Below are 19,248 nucleotides of genomic sequence, written 5' to 3'. Positions count from 1 at the left end.
GGTTGCTACAAGTGTCGTTTTAGGGACTGTCAAAGTCGCACCTGCATTTATTATATGCATAATGCATAGCCCTAATCTCCCTTAATTATCACTTTGGTTTGATGATTATTTAGATTAGAAGTTTCCTCTTTTAGATTTTATGTTGACTATACATTAAATCAAGACTGCATGATCATGTTTTTTATTAACGGCTTGAGCTCGATCACCACTTTCGATTGAAATCTGGACGCACGCACGCATGGGACGTGCACAAAGCGCATGTAGCGCCCGGACCGAGGAGGGAAAAAAAAAAAAAAAAAAAAAAAAAAACACGTCGGCAGCCACGTCAGCAGGCCCGGTCAGCAGTCCCGGCCAACCGGGACCTGCCACGTGGCAAAAACTACGTCGTTCCAAAAAGGGCCACGTTGGCGATCCGCGTGGGCGCGATCGGACGGCCCAGATCAAACGTGCGATCGGACGGCCCAGATTTAAACGCACGGACGGCCCAGATTTAATCAAAAACGGACGGCCCAGATTAAAACAAAATGGACGGCTGAGATCAAAATGCAAGGGGTTATAAATAGAACTCCCACACCAGACCACAAACCCTAGCCGCCTGCCACTCGCCGGAGAAGACGAACCAGAAGCCGGCCGCAGCCGCCGTACCGGAGGAACTTCCGACCGCCGATCGAGGTAAATTTCGTACCCCCGACTCGTTTTTCCACGCTGATTCCTCCTGTGGCCAAATCGGAGCCAAAATCCTGGCCAAACGGCCGGAATGCACGGCCGAAGCCCAGCGGCGCCGCCGCGCCCTTCTCAGTTTTTGCCTCCGATGAGGCCCTTCCCGGCCTCCGTTTGATGCAATTTTTATATCACCGTGATCACCACTCTTTTCTCTACAGGTTGACCAGAGCCGAATCACCAAAACACGAACCTCGCCGGAGAGCCGCCGCACCCGAGAGCACCGCCGCCGGTAAGCTCCGTTTTTCCGTGATTTTTTGGCCCCCTGGGGGCCCTAGGGTTGTTTTCTCGCAGGGACCGATGCGAGTGTGGCCGAATTCGGCCGGAAACGGCCGAAAACAGCCAACCCGAGGCGAATCACCGCTGCCTGCGGCGGCGCCGTCGCCGGAGCACGGCGGCGCCGTCGCCGGAGCACGGCGGAGCCGCCGTGCCGGAGTTGCGATTAGGGCCGAAAGGGGCCCTGGGCCTAATTTGGGATTTTTTTTGGAAGACGTGCAGGTACCAGTAGTGCGTTTCAGTTCCCCGAGAAAAATTCAGGGAAAATTAGGGACAGCCTGCAAGCGCACTGTGAAGCCGTGTTCGGACCCCGAAACGAGTAAGGACTACTCACCTTATTTCCTATCACGGTTTTAAAGTTCAATAAATGATAAAACGATATTTCATAAATCAACGAATGTGTGAAATTGCTTAGGGTCGCTAATGGAGTCCGAGTCTAGTGTGTTTGTCGGTTAATTGTTATTTGGCCTGTTTTACAGTTTTAAACGTAGCATGAGGTTCGATGTTTTCATTTTATAGTTTCGTGTGCATGTTTTACTGTTTTATTGATTATGGATTAAATGACCGGGATATTGATGCTGTATGTTGTCTGCTTAGCATAAATTATCGTTTTGCTTGCTTGTATGTGGATTAATGATGCTGATTGAGGAAAAAGAGAACGAACAATTATGTAAATGGATAATGGTATAATGTGATCAGCCTAACTAGATATCCTGGGAGATGGTGGATGGACCGGGTCCGTAGGGGACCCTACCGGGATTGTGATCTCCCATACCGGACGGGGTATGGAGATCTTATGTGTTTTGGCGCCCATACCGGACGGGGTATGGGGACGGCCCGTTTCACCCTCATACCGGACGGGGTAATGAGGTCTATGGTTTCGCGCCCATACCGGACGGGGTATGGGGACGGCCCTGGAATTTGATTTCAAGTATTACGGATTTACGGGTAGCGGGACCCCTATGGACCCCCACGGATACTAGTAGGCAGGTAAATAAGGAAAAAATATGTTGTATAATGATTGAATTACGAAAGGCGTGATAAGTGTTATGTTTTACAGTTTATATGATTCCATGATTATGATAATGTTATTGCTTTCGTATATTGTTTTATAAATTCCACCGAGGTAAGTGGATGGTAAAGGTTTTATTATTAATAAAAGAATTTGTCGTAAATCATGCTTCATTGGTCTTTTGTGTTTTCTACCCACCTTTGCCTCCGTGACGGTGAGATATCGTGATGTCTTTACTGGGCTAGTGTAGCTCATTCCTTATTTAATCATTTCAGATCAAGAGGACATCGTTCCCGAGCTGGTTCCGCAGGAGGACGACGAAGGGGACGCCTAAGGACTCCATAGTCACATTCGTAGTTTTTACTTTCAAGTTTCCCCTTTAGGTAGTTTAATCTTTTATATTTTGTGAGCACATTTTTGGTTTTAGTGTAAGGGATGTTAATCAATTTTGTCTTCGCTTCCGCATTTGATGTTTATAATATAAATTCCATTTTAAATTTCTGAGGCTGCTACAGCGCGAACATCCCCTCTGCGCGCACGGCGCTGGGTCAGGACCTGCGCGTGTCCTGTCGCGTGCAAGCAGGCCATCTGTGCATCCTATCACATGTAGGCGAGCCATCCGCGCGTCCTATCACGTACAAGCAGGTCGTCTGCGCGTCACCTCGCACGCAGATAGGCACCGCCATCAGTGGAGGAGGCCCTCCTCCCTCGTTTTTCATGCCAAACATCTTTTTCTCCTCTCTCTTCACTAGATTTTGCCACTTGACGTGAATTTAACAGTTCCAAAACTGTATAAATTACTCTCCCCCATTCCTTCCTCTCCACACTTCCATTCTTCCATTTTTTTAAAGGTTTAGAGAAAGAGAGAGAGTGAGTGATAGTAATCTAGGAGAAGAAGAGAAAGAAAGGAGAACGGTGAAGGAGAAAACATCAAGGTTTTAGTAAGGAATCTAGCATTTCTTTCGATATCTTAAGGAGTATTTTTAGATAAACTAATTTAATATTATTGATATTTTGCCTGTTTTGTACCTTTATTTACTTTTGTCTTTTTACAAACAATCAAGTAAAAAAGGAACTACGGTAATAATCTAATTTCATTCATATTAATTTTAACTTATTTCAGAAAATAGGTTAATGTCGTTACTGTTTTTATTGTTACTCTTATTATTATTATTATTATTATACATATGATGTAACTAGTAAAAAATAAAAAAATTCAAAAAAAGAATAAAAATGATAAAAAGAGAAAATTAAAAATGGAAAAAATGAAAAAATAAAGAGGAAAAGGAAAAAAAAGAAAGAGAGGATTAAAAAAAGGAAAAGGAATATGGTTAATTAAAACCTAAACCCAATCAAGTCGAAGCGAGCCCAACAAGCAAAAGAGGTAAATGGTAAAAAAGAAGGCAGAGCCTAGCTTGTGGTAGCCTAACACTGCACGGGCCCGTCTAGCCAAGCTCAGCAATACAACGATTGCCCTAGCTGTAACGACATTTTTCCAGCTTTAACAAAAGATTAAATTGGTGTCGTTTCATTAACCAATGCGACAATGTCATTGCATTAAATTAAAAAAAAAAAAAGCTCAGGGTTTATATTTGGCTAAAAAATAGAGAAGAAAGAGAGGTGTGTGGTAGCTGAAGAAAAGGAAAAAAATGAGAGATTGGCACGGATAAAAAAGGGAAGAGAGAGGTTTCTCTGGGGTGGTAAAGTAACAATGAACGATGGAGTATCTCGAGCATGATAAGAGTGACTTGGCTTGTTATTCAATTAGTTTATTAGTATAAGAGAGAGCACCTTTTGTGTTGTTTGATTGAGAATAGTGAGTTGTATTTGTGTAACCCATTGGTGAAGCTAGTGATTTAGGAACAAAGTTAGTCATCAAAATCATGATTTAATGGTTTGTGATTGAGCATTCATGAATTTTGATGTTTTGTGTTTAAAAGGCCCTTGATGCTCTTGTTTGTTCAAGAAATTTTTCGTTCTTAATGTCTAGGTTATTCTATAGCTTGTTCTCTAAATTTTAAAATAATGATTCATGAATTACAAACCAATGGAAGGGATTAAGTTAGCTTAGTGTTTATATTTAAACTTAGTGCCTATTATTTATAGATTAACTTTAATTATTTTTCTTTGTACGTATAATAAATTAATTTAATTTGTGTTTCATTTTATTATTTATTATTGTATATATCCTAAGGTTTTGGTTATTTCAAAGGTCTTATTTTCTTTGCTTTTTTGTTTTTGTTTATCGGTTTCATTGTGATTCTAAGTTAAATTCGTATAATAGTACTATGTTTAATAGAAAAATAATCAAATATGAGTTGTGAGTGAATTATATATTGATTTTGTTTCTAATATGAAGAATAGAAGTACATGTGGCGTGTTTCATTGAAATTTGCAACATATGATTAATCAAAATTAAAAGACAAATCCGTAAATCATGAAAAAAAAGTCATTAAAAGTTAACTCTATTGGAAATCAAGAAATGGTGGAAATGGTCTAAGGAAGAAGACACTTGATGATATGGTTCTTTTTTTTGTCGTGCATTTTAATCCCAGCTCCCCAAGGCTTGTAAAATATTTTAAATTAATAAATTTAATTATCAATTAATGACATTATCATATACATGCAATATAAGTATTTTTTTTCTTTTTAATTTTGCATGTAATTTACTCTATTATTTTGTTTATATAATAGAGTAGGTGCTTCAAACTTTCCTATCATACCCTTCAACCAAGAATTTCTAAACCCTTTAGGTTTTTTTTATCTTCCAATTTCACTTGCAGTAAGATTAGTTTTAACTCTATTTTTTACTTTTAAAAATTTGAACTTTATTTTTATGGAGTTTCTTTTTAGGCCTGCACCATCCTCCTTGTGATAGATATTATGGCTAAAAATTGGTGGTTTTTTTATTTATTTATATGTTACTTTCAGAGTTTACATGAGGTGTATGGGAGAAGTTATGAATTTTGGCAATAGAATATATTAAAAAAGAATCAATTTAGATGGTAAACTATAAACATACAATTTAGTTTTAAACTTTAGTATGCTCTTGGAGCAGTGTGATTCTCTCTATTAGGTTGAGTTTTATCTCCTTGGGTGTGGAGTTTGGAGCCACTGTCAGATCTATTCCTATTTTGGTACCTTCTACTAGGATCCTTCTTTTTTTCTTTTTTCCAAATAAATATTTGATGTCCTAAATTTCTTTATTTTTTCATTATTTTTGGTTTTGTTATTTGGTTCAGGATTAAGAGCCACGAAAGTGATTACAATGTATAAAGCTTTGCACTGTTTAATAGCTTATTGTCTAAGGCTTGGAACATACCCGCTTTGAGCTAAGTAGAATCTAAGGTTGATGTTGTGGAGTTTAACAACTATGGATCAAACTAGGAAAATGGAAAATAAAATATTATCTAGGTGGAAGGTTTTATAGGAAAAAAACATTTAATGTCCATGCTTTGACTACCATAAAACTGATTTTTGGAAGCCATGGGAAAGTCTTCAAGCCAAAGTATGGATGCGAAACCTGTTCTTGTTTACCTTTGTCGGTGAATATGACCTACCCCAAGTGCAGCAAAGAGCACCATTATCCTTTAAGAAATCAGTTTTATGATTTCGACAAATCTTAAGAACAAAAAATCCAAATGATGTTAAGTGTTACAATGAGGAGATATAGGGGAGGGCTTATGAGCTTCCATAAAAATGAATGACAAAAGCAGTAGCGAAATTTGTCAAAAGAAGATGAGGTAGCTAGTACATGTTGACCAAAACACCTTTAGGTAGTCATACGTCTTATTTAAAGGTTAGGATTCTGATGGATGTCAAATAACATATCACATAAGGCAGATGATTGGTACTAAATGAGTTTTGTTTAGATATAAAGAGAACCAAGTTCTTGCTACAATTTCAATAGGTGGGAAATGTGATGAGATTTTTTATCTTGCATGATGATATTGATGTAAGTCATGTGACAAAACCCAAATGCTCTAATAATGCACAAGTTCCAACAATAGGGATGAACAAATGCTCCGGCAATTAAAGAAATCCAGTGTTATTAATATAGGGAAGATGAAGAAGGCATAGCTAGGGGAGTCAAGAGTTGGACCTAATAAGTAAACACTAAATTCAATAAGGCCTAAAACATAAGCGAGTGTGGATCTTCTATAAGCCCAATTTGAAAAAGAAAATATCTAGAGCCCATGATAACCCACACAACCAAATGATGGATTAAATTCAACCCTTCGAACATGTTTACAAAGCCCAGAGCATCAGCCTCTACTCGGCCTATTTCAATGCACAAAAATTGTCTCTAGTAATAGGAGTTCCCCAGTTTTTATTAGAAAAAATATCAAAAATAGAAAGAAAAAATGAATTCCAAGGGGGCCATTGTTAAATAAACCTAAAACTTGAAGTTTTCCTTTTTTTTTTTGATCTTCCACTGATTCCTTCAGAGTTGAGGACTTCATATGCATTGTTCAGGAAAAGATTAAAATTTTTCGTAGCTTAGTTTCAATTTTTTTCTTGAAGCTATTAAGTTTTGAGTCTTCTCTGGAGACGAAAGAGGTGAGTCATTTGATGAAGCATGGAGAAGCCAAAAGCTTGTTGATCTTTTCTTTATGTTCTGTAGTGCTGTCTTGGATTGGTATTTAACTTTCTAGTTGTTGAATTTCTAATGGCATGTTAGCGAACCTGCACATATATTTGGGAAAGAAATAAATGCATGCAAAGGTAAGATGTAATTAATAAAACCACAGGGTGGGGTTTTTGCACGTTTCTGTCTGTATGTTTTGAGCCAGATTATTTACTAATCCATTCTTTTTGCAGGATCCTATCCATGAATGGATCAGCAGCAACTCCATTTTTAAAATTTTAATTTTTTTAAATATATTTTCCTTTGGGAAGCTAGGGCATCGTGTTTGTGACATTATACATGATTGTTTGTTTACTGGCCAGTTCCAATGACTGCTTGATACTTTGAATTGCTGATCTAGGTTAATAATGTGTATTTCATTGTGTACTGGCTTTTGAGTTTGGCATCTGGTTTATTGGGGTTTGAATTCTCATTGCTGGTTCAATTAAGGAGGAGCTCTGTGCTTGGAGGGGCATCTCAGGGGATAAGAGAACAATTTATCCCTCTGGCTGCCTTTTGGGTCATTGAAAAAGGATTGGAAGGGCTTTTGAGGGCATTAAATTTCATTTTGTTAGATTTATAGGGATTCTTGGTTATAGACCTTAAGCTTTTAGATTAGGATGACTTGCCTTATTCTAGCGAAGATCTAGAGGACCGAATAGACATTTTCTTAAATTTGTAAATATCTTGTTTTTGGAGTGAACTCTCTTGGTGCTTGTGAATGTAATTCATCTTTTTTTCTCCAAAAAAAAAAAAGAATTTGTATTTCATGCATAAATTGGTGTATTTCATGTATAAATTGGCTTGAGTGAATATGGGTCTTTGCACCCTTGCTTCATGTTGCTTGTTGATTTAATCATTATTCTGACCACTGGTTATACACAGTCAATTTCATTGACTAACGAAAAACCTCATGAGGCCTAAATAATTAAAATAGTAGGTGGTTATTAGCAACAGATACTCAAGAAGTATTCTTCTAAATGTTTGGATATCTGGATATGGAATTCATGGCATGATTATGTCTTTCCTGAATATTAACTTGATCTTAATTATACACCACGAATAAATTGCAAATTCTACTTTCTATATGCTATGCAAAGGTTAAGTTGAGGTTCTGATATTGCTAGTTAAAAGTTGACTATGAAGATCGGGTGGCAAGGTTTAGGATCGTTTTGTCTCTCTTAATAACATGGTCATAAATTGTTGTGGGGGATTTTCTTAAGTAAATCAAATTAAATGCTGCATGTTTTACACTGATATGCAAATCTTGGTGAAAATTCACAAATTGCAAGGTTGCACGAACAGATATATGCTCAGCATGTAGTTCTAAATTGCCCTTCCAATCATCTTTGGGCTTAGTGGCAGGATAGGTTGATGACATGGTTCAGCTCATGGAAGAGTTTGAATAATGGAGATTTTACCTTTTTTTTTTCAGTTATGAACCTATAATATGAAATTTCCTTTTTGATGGTTGATTTTTATGTTTTTTAACTTTAGTGTTTCTTTGGTTTTTATTTTAGGATCAAATTAAGTTCTAATTAATTAATATACATCATAAGACATAAAAATTTACCTTTATGTGTTGTGTTATTTTCCTGAACCTATAAACTGGGAAATTGATCAGTGCCTACTTGTTTGGTGTCTGATGTCACTCATTAATTGGATCATTGGACTTGAAAGTTTTTAATAAAATTTTTATTAGCTCCCTGATGTTATGATTATGATAATTTGATATTTGAGCCTCTGTTAAGTTGCTTTTGGTACATGGCATGTAATCTTTGGTTAATGAGGATAGATTTGGTTTTAAAGAATAATATCATGTTGGGAAATCATGAACTTCTATTAAAATTTTGGTCATTTTGACGAGTTGTTTAAATATCATAGTTGAACTTTTTAGCATTTTATATTAGGTGGATTTCTGTAAATAGCCCTCCATTTTGGAAACCTCTTATTATGTGATTTTCTTTTTATAGTTTATTTTATGGTCATGATTCTGCTAAATATTATATTAGCATTAAGTTCTTTTTCTTTATTAATTGGATTTCTTCCCTTATATGAGCTTCAAGGATTTTGTTTCTGTAGCTTTTTATGGCTGTTGAAGATGACAATAATTTGTTTTACAGTCTTCTACCGAGGGAGAAAGATAGTGAGTGAAAGAGAGTGTAAGACAACAACACAATCCCAGTATGGGCAAGAGAGGAGGCTCCAATACAGTACCAAATACGCAGTCAGGGTCCCAAAATCTAATCTCGCTAAGAGAAGAAGTTACTGGTAAAAAGCAAATGAAAGGAAAGGCAAGGGCTGGACGACCAACTAACGTAAAGGCTATCCTGAGACATGAGCACTTACAGAACCATGCAGTGTGGACAAGTCAGGACACGTCAATGCCCTCTTTGGCAGCATTTTTCGGACACTGTTTGGCTGCTGATGGAGAAGCTGCAGGGATTGTTCCAGACCTTTCTTTGTTCTCTTGCCAGGGGTTTGTCCTCTCCCTATCTTGATAATTGTTTTCATGTGTGTGTGTGTGTGTGAATGTTGGAAATTTTTGAAAGATTGAGTTGGGGTCCTGAAATAGAATAGCTGCTTTTGATGCTTACAAACGAGAATAGGTGTATCTGAGGCCAATTATGATTGGGTAATTATTGTGCTTGTGTACATCTTTTACTGTCCTGGTGTGGTTCAGAATATATAAGGTTGCAAATAATTTGTTCATGATGAACTTAAACAGGTTGATGAATTATTTTTCTTGTTAGGACTCTTGTAAATAATAATATATTTAGTTCGATGTTAGTTTTTAATCTATATTTATTTATGTATTTATTCCTGTGACAAGAATGTTTGCAGTTCCATATTTTTTTTGTTCCAGATGTGAGACAATCCTTCATCCTGGCTTTAATTGCACTATTCGAATCGAAAAGAATTCAGTCAAGGTGCAGCACAGAAGTAAGAAATTGAATAATTCATTGACGCAGAATAATGTGGTTTACAAGTGCCACTTTTGTTCTCACAAAAATCTGAAGAGAGGCACTCAAAAAGGTCACATGAAAGAGATTTATCCAGTCAAGCCAACTAACATTTCAAAACTTTAACCTTCTAAACCTGCCATGCTGATACTCCAAAACTTTGTGATCAACTCCAAGGAAGGTGCTGTCAAAAGCCAAGATGAAATCCAGAAGGTGGATGGAATCACAAACAGCCCAGTAACACCAATGGTGAGACCTGCCACTACTTTGCTAGATAGAAACAAGAGGAAGAGAAACAAATCCCGGACTCCGAAACCATCTGAGGTTGAAAACAAGTCTGCCATCTCCGATTTGGATAAAACTCTCAGTGCTTCAAGTAAAAGAGGGAGAAAGTCATGGACAAGCCTCAAGGAAATTGCCGAAAGTAATGAGTGTGATACCAGTCGGCGAGTTCCTGACCTGAAAATTCCTTTTCATTTGTAACAAAGGTAAGGTTTTCCAATTTAACAGGTACAAATTTCTATTTATTCCGTGTTATAATTTAAAATGTTTGTTTTAGCCTTACATATATAGTTTTGAAGCTCCCAGAGCAGAGAATGAGAATGGTCAGTTATCAGTCTGTTGTTTTCTTTTGCCCCCAAAAAGGAGAATGAGAGGCCAAAAATATATGATATAACTCAGATGTCATGACACAGGAGTTTACAATCTAAATTCTAGTCATATCTGTAAAAAAATTAGGAGAGAATGAGTAGACAATAACAATTTTAATACATTTTAAATAACCATCTTAAACAAATAAGATGCATTTGATTAAAAATAATAGAATAAATTGATACTGGGCTTTACCAATTAATCTTCTACTCTTTTGAAATGTTTTTATGAATACATAAATATCATAAAAATGTTAGAACTGGTTAATAATAGGTATTGCCAACAAATTTTTAACTATATAATATTATGAATATGTAAATAACATAAACATACTGATTTAAGAGTAAACTATGTTTTTTTGGTTTGAGGAGGTGGCTGGTTATCCGGAGGGCTTTGAAAAAGCAAAAGAGAGAGAGAGGAGAAGGATCGGTTTTTTTGGGAACTTGATGCACAGAATAAGGAGAAACAGAGAGAGGAATGAGTTGTTATGGGTTTTGGAGTTTCAAGTTTGTATGTGTATTATGATTTTGTATGGGTTTTAGAGCATAAGAATCTACATTGAATTGATTCTAGTATCTTGGCTCCACTTGTAGGGATTGTCAAAAGGGACATATAGTAGATAGAGATATTGGTTGTCATACTTTTAATTAGTATAAGCCTCCCTCTTAAGATAGGAGGTTGCTCTTCTATCCCATCAAATTCCTCTCAAACTGCACCATCACAGGATCCTAGGTCGTCACATCTTTATATTTATCCCCTAACGGCAACCCCAAGTATTTAATCGACAACTTCACACTTTTACACCCCATAACTCTCGCCAAATTAGAAGCATCCTTCCATCACCCAGTCTCACCAGCTTGGACTTGGCTAACTTAATATTGAGTTCAGAAACTGCTTGAAAACTCAGCAAAATGCATATAAGGTTAAGCATTACCCTCTCATCCGGTTCACATGGTACCAAAATGTTATCAACAAAAATTATGTGAATTACCTCCTTCATATGCTCACCCTCACCCACCTTTAAACATTTAAACAGCTCCAGCTTCTGACTCTTAACGGCATTTGTGTTTAGGACTTCCATGACAACTATAAATAATGGGGGAGACAAGGGATTACCTTGTCTAAGACCTTTGGATGCTTTGAAGAATGAAGATGGGCCCTCATTCACCATGACCGCAAAAGTTTTAGAGGTACATGAGTTGATCCACTTGCATCATTTGTCTGCAAAACCCAATATCTTCAACATATAATCAAGAAAGTCTCAATTTATATGATCATAGACTTTCTTCATGCACAACTTGTATAGGACATCTTCCCTATTCCTGTGTAACAGATCATCCGCATCTCATTAGCTACAAGAGCCACATCCAAAATTTATCCACAAAAGCATGTTCGCACTTGACCTCCACTCTATTCATCACCTTGACCATCTTTTTAGTTAGCACTTTCGCTGTGAGTTTACATACACTCTCAACTAAACTGATAGGTTTGAAGTCCTTAATATTAGCTGCCCACTTCACGTTTGGAGTGAAGATCAAGAAGGAAGATTTTAAAGATCCAACAAAGGTTCTGGATTCATGAAACTCCATAAAAAGTCTAAAAATGTCTTCTTGTATTAAGTGCCAAAATTTTTGTAGAAAATCCATGTTGATGGATATAGGTCCTTAATTTACCTGCTATCTTCTTAATTCTCTCTTCTACCCTTTTCTTTCTCTGTATATAGGTCCTAGGTAACACTTTTACTCTAACCACATTCCCGGACTTTTCCACTAAGTTAAAATCTAAACTCTCAAGGACATTAAGATTCTCCATTTTAGAATTTATCATTATTGGTTTTAGTGCTATAGAGTTTTTAGACATAACCTGATTCTTTGATCCATTAATTATCCTCCGATGTTCGTTAGAGTCACATGGAATAGGTAGGACGCCATCTCTCTGGACATCCTTACCGGTCCGTAAGTCTTCTGGATCGTCCGTATCAACCTGCTCACCTACCAATAATTTAACAAAATGATATGGTCAAATGAGCATGTTGGTTTTCTTGTGCCTTTGATAACTTCCTACAAGTTGCATAAGCATGGTTTTGGAGTGGAGGTTCTTTCAATTTTACCTTCTTTTATAATTATTCTTTTAAATAAAGGACAGAAACAGAATTCAATTTAACCTTTACGGGTTTCATTTTCACTTTTTACCTTTAGGGCTTAACTGGAAACATCCAACAGAAATATATGTTAACTGGTAATTCAATAAGCTGCTAGGAGGATTAGTTGCAAGATACTAGTTTGTTCTTATCAGTGCTTATGTAGGCTTTTTTTGGGGGATTTCATTCGATCTTTATTTATTCTTTTCTAATTTTCCGAACTTGCATTTTAGCTTTATTTCTGGTTTGATTCAATATGTTCCAGAGTAATATGCATTACCGTGTTATTATCTCAAAAAAAAAATGCATTACCGTGTTATTGTTTCTTGGTCTAGAAATTTGACATGGTGTGAGAAGGCATTTGATGTGTAGAAACTGGCTTAATACAAAATAAGTTGCATGTCATATCTCTTACTTTTCTTGACTGCTAAACTGAGAGAAGACATTAAGCAAGAAAATGTCACTTTGCATGCACAGTGTTGTAGTGTTTTGCTTCCTGTTCTCAGTTAGCTTGTATGACATGTGGCAGAGAGAATATTAAAGGTGTCCAAATGCTTTTGTGGCTTTGGATTTAGTTAACAAATTTCTCCTTGTCATTCTTTGAAGTTGGTAGGTGATTATGTTGTTAAGTGTCAATAAGTGGGTATTTCTTTTATGTGTTTACATGAACAAATCAGTTCACGTGGATACGAAAGTTAGGTGGCTAATGGTAACGTGCTTGCATGGATTTGCTAGGATTTTTCTTAGCATGAAAAATTCATGTTAAGGAAATGCTAATCTATTTTATATCTGGTGGGGTATTTCAGCCTTAGTTACAGCGTTCTAATACTCTTTAAATAGATTAATGTCTCCATTATAATCCACGTATGATATGTTGCATGTTACTCTCAGCACTCGGTTAGTTTTTACCGCTTGTTATAGCCATGGTTTAGGGAAGTGCAGAGTCTGTCATTTGTTTTGATATTTATTTAATTTGCTAACATTTGGTCTTGACTTAATAGGTAGAGTTTTTATGCTAGTAAATGATTTGTGTCTCTTGTATTAGTTTTCTTTGCGAAGCATTTGTCTGTTTTCCTTTTGTGGTTGAGGTCTTTGATTATGTTTGTATTTGGAGTTGGTGCATAGGCATTTTATTTTGTTTAAGTTGGCGAGAATCTTTATTTTATATAAATAGAATAGTTTTTAGCTTTAATTAAGAGTCTATTATGTTGGCTGGGTGCTTTATACCTTTTCATCTGGTATCAGCCTTTTGAATTTGTTCTCTCCCTTGAAGATTAATGCACGAGGTATCTGATTTTGCTCCCAATATGATTAGTAGTGGTTCCTTTTCAACTTTAGTTTACTTTTTGTGGAGTCTTGTTGTTGCCAGGTTGTGAGACCATGTAGTACTTTGTTTCCCCCTTTTTTCTGTGTATTTCCCCCTTTTTTCCGTGTATCTTTTTTTTTTAATAAAATAATAAGAACGATATATTAAGATCAGGAGAAGGAAATACAACAGAAGAGAATGAGATATCCTTTGAAAAGAAATAAAAAACAAAACAAAAGACCCAACTAGAAATGCAAAAGAAAACATCTCACCCAATAACAATGACATATGCATGTTTAGAGAGATATGGATATGGGTGCGAATTATCTCTTGCAGACAAGTCTTTTGACTTTCTAAACATTCTGTCTTTGAGAACTATTGTTTCTTTGTTCTTTTTTTATCTTTTGTAAATTTTATAAGTTGGCTATGTTAAGCTTCAAGAAGTTTTCTGTTCAAATTTGAGTAGTTCATAAAACTGAAGAAGCGAGGGTTCATGGCATCAGTCAGGAAAATTCTACATATCCAGTGGTGGGATTTTGGCAAGCAAGGTGTCTTTGGGTAAAGTCAATAGTTTTGTGGTAGTTATCAATTTGAGTGAGGGCGGAAGATGGTGTTGTAGATAGTATAAAAGTAGGAATGCTACATGTAGTTTGGGAATAGCATGATTTTGGTTTTTCTTTTGGTGATATTACAATTATTGTAACATGTTCTTTCAGATTTTGCAATCTTCTTGACTCATTGGGGCATCCACAAATTTGTTTGGGCCTATATGACTGTCTTATGAATGAAGATTAGAAGTTTTTTCTTCTAAGCTGATATCAACTTTTCTTTTCAGCATAGGTATCATCTCAATCAGCCTAAAGGGAATAGTTATTAGTTACATATCAACGTTGGTCCCATGATTGATGGTTTTCATTCATACAGAAAACATGAAGCTCGTTACACTTGCCAGATCCATTTGTGCCTGTCGTTTCCCTTCTGAAATAACTGGACCTTTGCAGTTCCGTTCATTCCAATGTGATTTTGTTCCAAGAGATCCCAAAGCCAAGCCTAAACAGTACAAATATCCTCCCTTTTATGATCCATATTGACCAAGACCCCCTCCTACTGAGAAAATTGTTCAGCTGGCTGAGCGAAGCATTGCTCTACCCTAGAAGAGCTTATATATGTACCCCACTAAGCTGATGGGCCTGAAGTATGTAATGTTTTTTGCACCCTCCACCTTGGCAATCAATGCAAGGAAAGTAGAATTCAAAAAATGAACCGGACTGATGTAGATCCTTGAAAATATCCATAAGGTCTTCCTTAATTATGTGCCAAAATTCTGGTAAAATCTCGTGTTAAAACCGTTCGGTCTTGGTGTTTTATCACCATTACAACTTTAAAGACTATCGAGTATCTCCTCCTCAGAGAATTCCTTCTCAAGACTGATTCTATTCATCTCGCTTAGTTCCTTAAACGTGAAGCCCGTCCAGTTTCAGTCTTCCGTCAAACTCTTCTGTAAATAGCCACTGAAAAAAGTTCTGTGCTTTCTCGCTCATGTTATCATTGCCCGACACCTGGATGTTGTCAATCAACAATTCATCCAAATAAATGTACATTCTTCTATAATTGGCCAAGCAATGAAAATACTGTGTTACGATCCCCCATCTTTCAATCACTTCTCCATAGTTTTTTGTCTCCAAGAGATTTCCTCCATAGACAACATATTCGCCAAATCAATTCTTACTATCTCTCTTCTCTCTCCGTCCTCCCTAGACAATCCCTCCTCCCCTTCCATAAGATCAAACCTCTCTAACTCTTCCAACAACCTATCAGTACCCTCTTCTACCTTTACCTTCTTCTCCTTCACCCAATTTTTATGGCCGCTTTCAACATAATAAGTTTTTTGGCCACTGAAAAGTTTGCCTTCCCACTCACTAAAGCCTCTCTCCACACTCTCTCCACCATACTCCTAAAACCTTTCACCTTGAGCCATTTATTGTCCAACCTAAACGGTACCAGTCACAATTGGGTGCCATCAAACATGATACGTATGGGGAAGTGATCAAAGATCGTTTTTTGTAGTACTTTCTAACAAATACCTGAAAATTCAAGAAAACAATCATTAGAGATTAAAAACCAGTCGATTCTTGAGCAAGCCAGAGGATTCCTTTCATTAGTATGGGTCCACCTTCCCCCTCTTCCCTCCTCCCTTACCATCAATGGTAAGTCAACCAAACCTAAATTGTCAGTTGGACCCCTAAATTCCTCTATATAACTTCTGGATAATTGTTCACCCGATCTCTCCTTATGCCTCAATATTATGCTTTACCAATTAATCTTCCGCTCTTTTAAAATGTTTTTATGAATACATATATATCATAAAAATGTTAGAATTGATTAATAGTAGGTATTGCCAACGAATTTTTAACTATATAATATTATGAATATGTAAATAACATTAACATGGTTTGAGGAGGTGGTTGATTATCTGGAGGGCTTTGGAAAAGCAAAAAAAAAAGAGAGGAGGATTGGATTTTTGGGAACTTGACGTACAGTATAAGAAGGAGAAACAGAGAGAGCAATGGGTTGTCATGGGTTTTGGAGTTTGAAGTTTGTTTTGTGTATTATGATTTTTTATGGGTTTTGGAGCATAAGAATCTATATTCAATTGATTCTAGTATCTTGGCTACACTTGTAGGGACTGTCAAAAGGGACATATAGTAGATAGAGATATTGGTGCCCGTGCTTTTAGTTAGTATAAGTCTCCCCCTTAAGATAGGAAGTTTCTTTTGTATCCCGCCAATTTCCTCTCAAATCGCGCCACCACAGGATCCTGAGTCATTAAGTCTTTATATTTAACTCCCGATGGTAACCCGAAGTATTTAATCGGCAACTCCACACTTTTACACCCTATAGCTCGCCAAAGTAGAAGCATCCTCCCATCACATTCACTCAGTCTCACCAGCTGGGACTTGGCTAATTTAATATTGAGTCCAGAAACCGCTTGAAAACTCATCAAAATGTGTATGAGATTAAGCATTACCCCCTCATCCGGTTCACATCATACCATAATGTTGTCAGCAAAAAATATGTAAATTACCTCCTCCATACACTCACCCTCAACCATCTTTAAACATTTAAACAACTCCAACTTCTGACTCTTAACAACATTTTTGTTTGGAACTTTCATGACAACTATAAATAATAAGAGGGACAAGGGATTACCTTGTCTAAGGCCTCTGGATGTTTTGAGGAATGAAGACGGACCTTCGTTCGCCATGACTGCAAAAATTTTAGAAATACATGAGTTGATCCACTTGTCTCATTTGTCTCCAAAGCCCAACCTCTTCAACATATAATCAAGAAAATCTCAATTTATATGATCATACACTTTCTCCATATCCAACTTATGTAAGACACTCTCCCATTTTCTATATAACAGATCATCCACATATCATTAGCTATAAGAGCCGCGTCCAGAATCTGCCTTCCTTCCACAAAGGCATGTTGATACTCGCTCATCACCCTCTTCATCACCTTAGCTATCCTTCTGGCTAGCATTTCCACTATGAGCTTAGAAAAACTCCCAACTAAACTGAGAAGTTTGAAGTTCTTAATATTAGCCGCCCACTCCACGTTTGGAATGAAAACCAAGGAGGAAGAATTTAAGTTGTTGTTAAATGCCAATATGTGGGTATTTCTTTTATGTTTTTACATGAACAAATTAGTTCATGTGGATATGAGAATTAGGTGGCTAATGATAAGGTGCTTGCATGGATTTGCTGGGATTTTTCTTTGCATGAAAAATTTATGTAAAAGAAATGCTGATCAATTCTAAGGTATAAAATCTGGTAGGCTATTTCAGCCTTAGTTACAGTGTTCCAATACTCCTTAAATAGATTAATGCTTCCATTATAATCAATGTATGACATGTTGCATGTTACTCTCAGCACTTGGTCAGTGTTTACAGCTTGTTATAGCCATGGTTTAGGGAAGTGCAGAATCTGTCATTTATTTTGATGCTTATTTAATTTGCTACCATTTGCTGTGACATAATAGGCCCAGTTTTTATACTAGTAAATGATATATGTCTCCTGTATTAGTTTTCTTTGGGACTCATTTATGTCTTTTCCTTTTGTGGTTGAGGTCTTTGATTATGTTTGTATTTGGAGTTGGTGCAGAGGCATTTGTTTTGTTTAAGTTGGGCGAGAATCTTTATTATATATAAATAGAATAGTTTTTAGCTTTATTTTTTTGTCAAATAAAAAGTATGAGTATTCTTAACAATGCACCAAAGGGGTGCAACCCATGTACAAACAGAGTTTTTAGCTTCAATTAAGAGTCTATTATGTTGGCTGGGTGCTTTATGCTGTTTCATCTGGTGTCATCTTTTTGAATTCAATCTCTCCCTTGAAGATTAGTGCACGAGGTGTCTGATTTTGCTCCCAATATAATTAGTAGTGGTTCCTTTTTAACTTTAGGTTACTTTTCGTGGAGTCTTGTCGTTGCCAGGCTGTGACACCATGAGATACTTTTTTTGGGTGTATTTTTCCCATTTTTTCCCTAAATCTTTTTTTTTTTCAAAGAACAAGAAGGATATATTAAGATTTATTTCAAAAAGAAAAAGAAAAAAGAAGGATATATTAAGATAAGGAGAAGAAAATACAACAAAGGAGAACGAGATATCCTCTGAAAAGGAAAAAAAAAAAACAAAACCAAAAACCCAACAAGAAAAGCAAAAGAAAACATCTCACCCAATAACAATGACATATGCATGCATAGAATATGGATATGGGTGCAAATTATCTCTTACAGAAGTGTTTTGACTTTCTAAACATTCTATATCTGTCTTTGAGAACTACTCTCTACTTTGTTTTTTTATTCTTTTGTAAATTTTATAAATTGGCCATGTTCAGCTTCAAGAAGTTTTCTGTTCGAATTTGAGTAGTTCATAAAATTGAAGAAGCTGAGGGTTCGTGGCATCAGTCAGGAAAATTCTACATATCCAAGGGTGGGATTTTGGCAATCAAGGTGTCTTTGGGTAAAGTCAATAGTTTTGTGGTAGTTATCCATTCGAGTGAGGGTGGAAGATGGCATTGTAGATAGTATAAAAGTACGGATGCTATATGTAGTTTGGGAATAGCATGATTTTGTTTTTCTTTTAGTGATATTACAATGATTGTAACATGTTCTTTCAGATTTTGCAATCTTCTTGACTCATTGGGGCATCCACGAGTTTGTTTGGGTCTATATAGTTGTCTTATGAATGGAGACTGGAAGGTTTTTCTGCTAAGCTGATATCAACTTTTCTTTTCAGCACGGGTATAATCTGAATCAGCATAAGAGGGAATATCAATGTTGGTCCCGTGATTGATTGTTTTCATTCATACAGAAAATATGAAACTCGTTACATTTGCCAGATCCATTCGTGCATGTCGTGCCCTTTCTGAAATAACTGGGCCTTTGCAGTTTCATTCATTCCAATGTGATTTCGTTCCAACAGCTCCCAAAGCAAAGCCTAAACTGTATAAAAATCCTCCCTTTTATGATCCATATGGACCAAGAACC

At 36.5% G+C, this 19,248-nt stretch overlaps 1 pseudogene across 1 annotated transcript; it reads left to right on the top strand.

Annotated features, from left to right (window-relative positions):
• The first annotated feature begins 6,574 nt into the window (after positions 1 to 6,574).
• On the top strand, positions 6,575 to 18,973 carry LOC110816322 (uncharacterized; annotated as a pseudogene). Its single transcript, XR_015819153.1, has 3 exons — positions 6,575 to 9,114; positions 9,502 to 10,086; positions 18,597 to 18,973. The product of XR_015819153.1 is annotated as an uncharacterized LOC110816322 (transcript).
• Positions 18,974 to 19,248: the final 275 nt, after the last annotated feature.

This window comes from Carica papaya, chromosome 1 (assembly GCF_054855325.1).
Source record: "Carica papaya isolate Zhongbai chromosome 1, ASM5485532v1, whole genome shotgun sequence".
Classification (NCBI taxonomy): Eukaryota; Viridiplantae; Streptophyta; class Magnoliopsida; order Brassicales; family Caricaceae; genus Carica; species Carica papaya.
The sequence above is the reverse complement of the archived record's forward strand: the minus strand, read 5'-3'. Positions and strand labels throughout refer to the sequence as shown.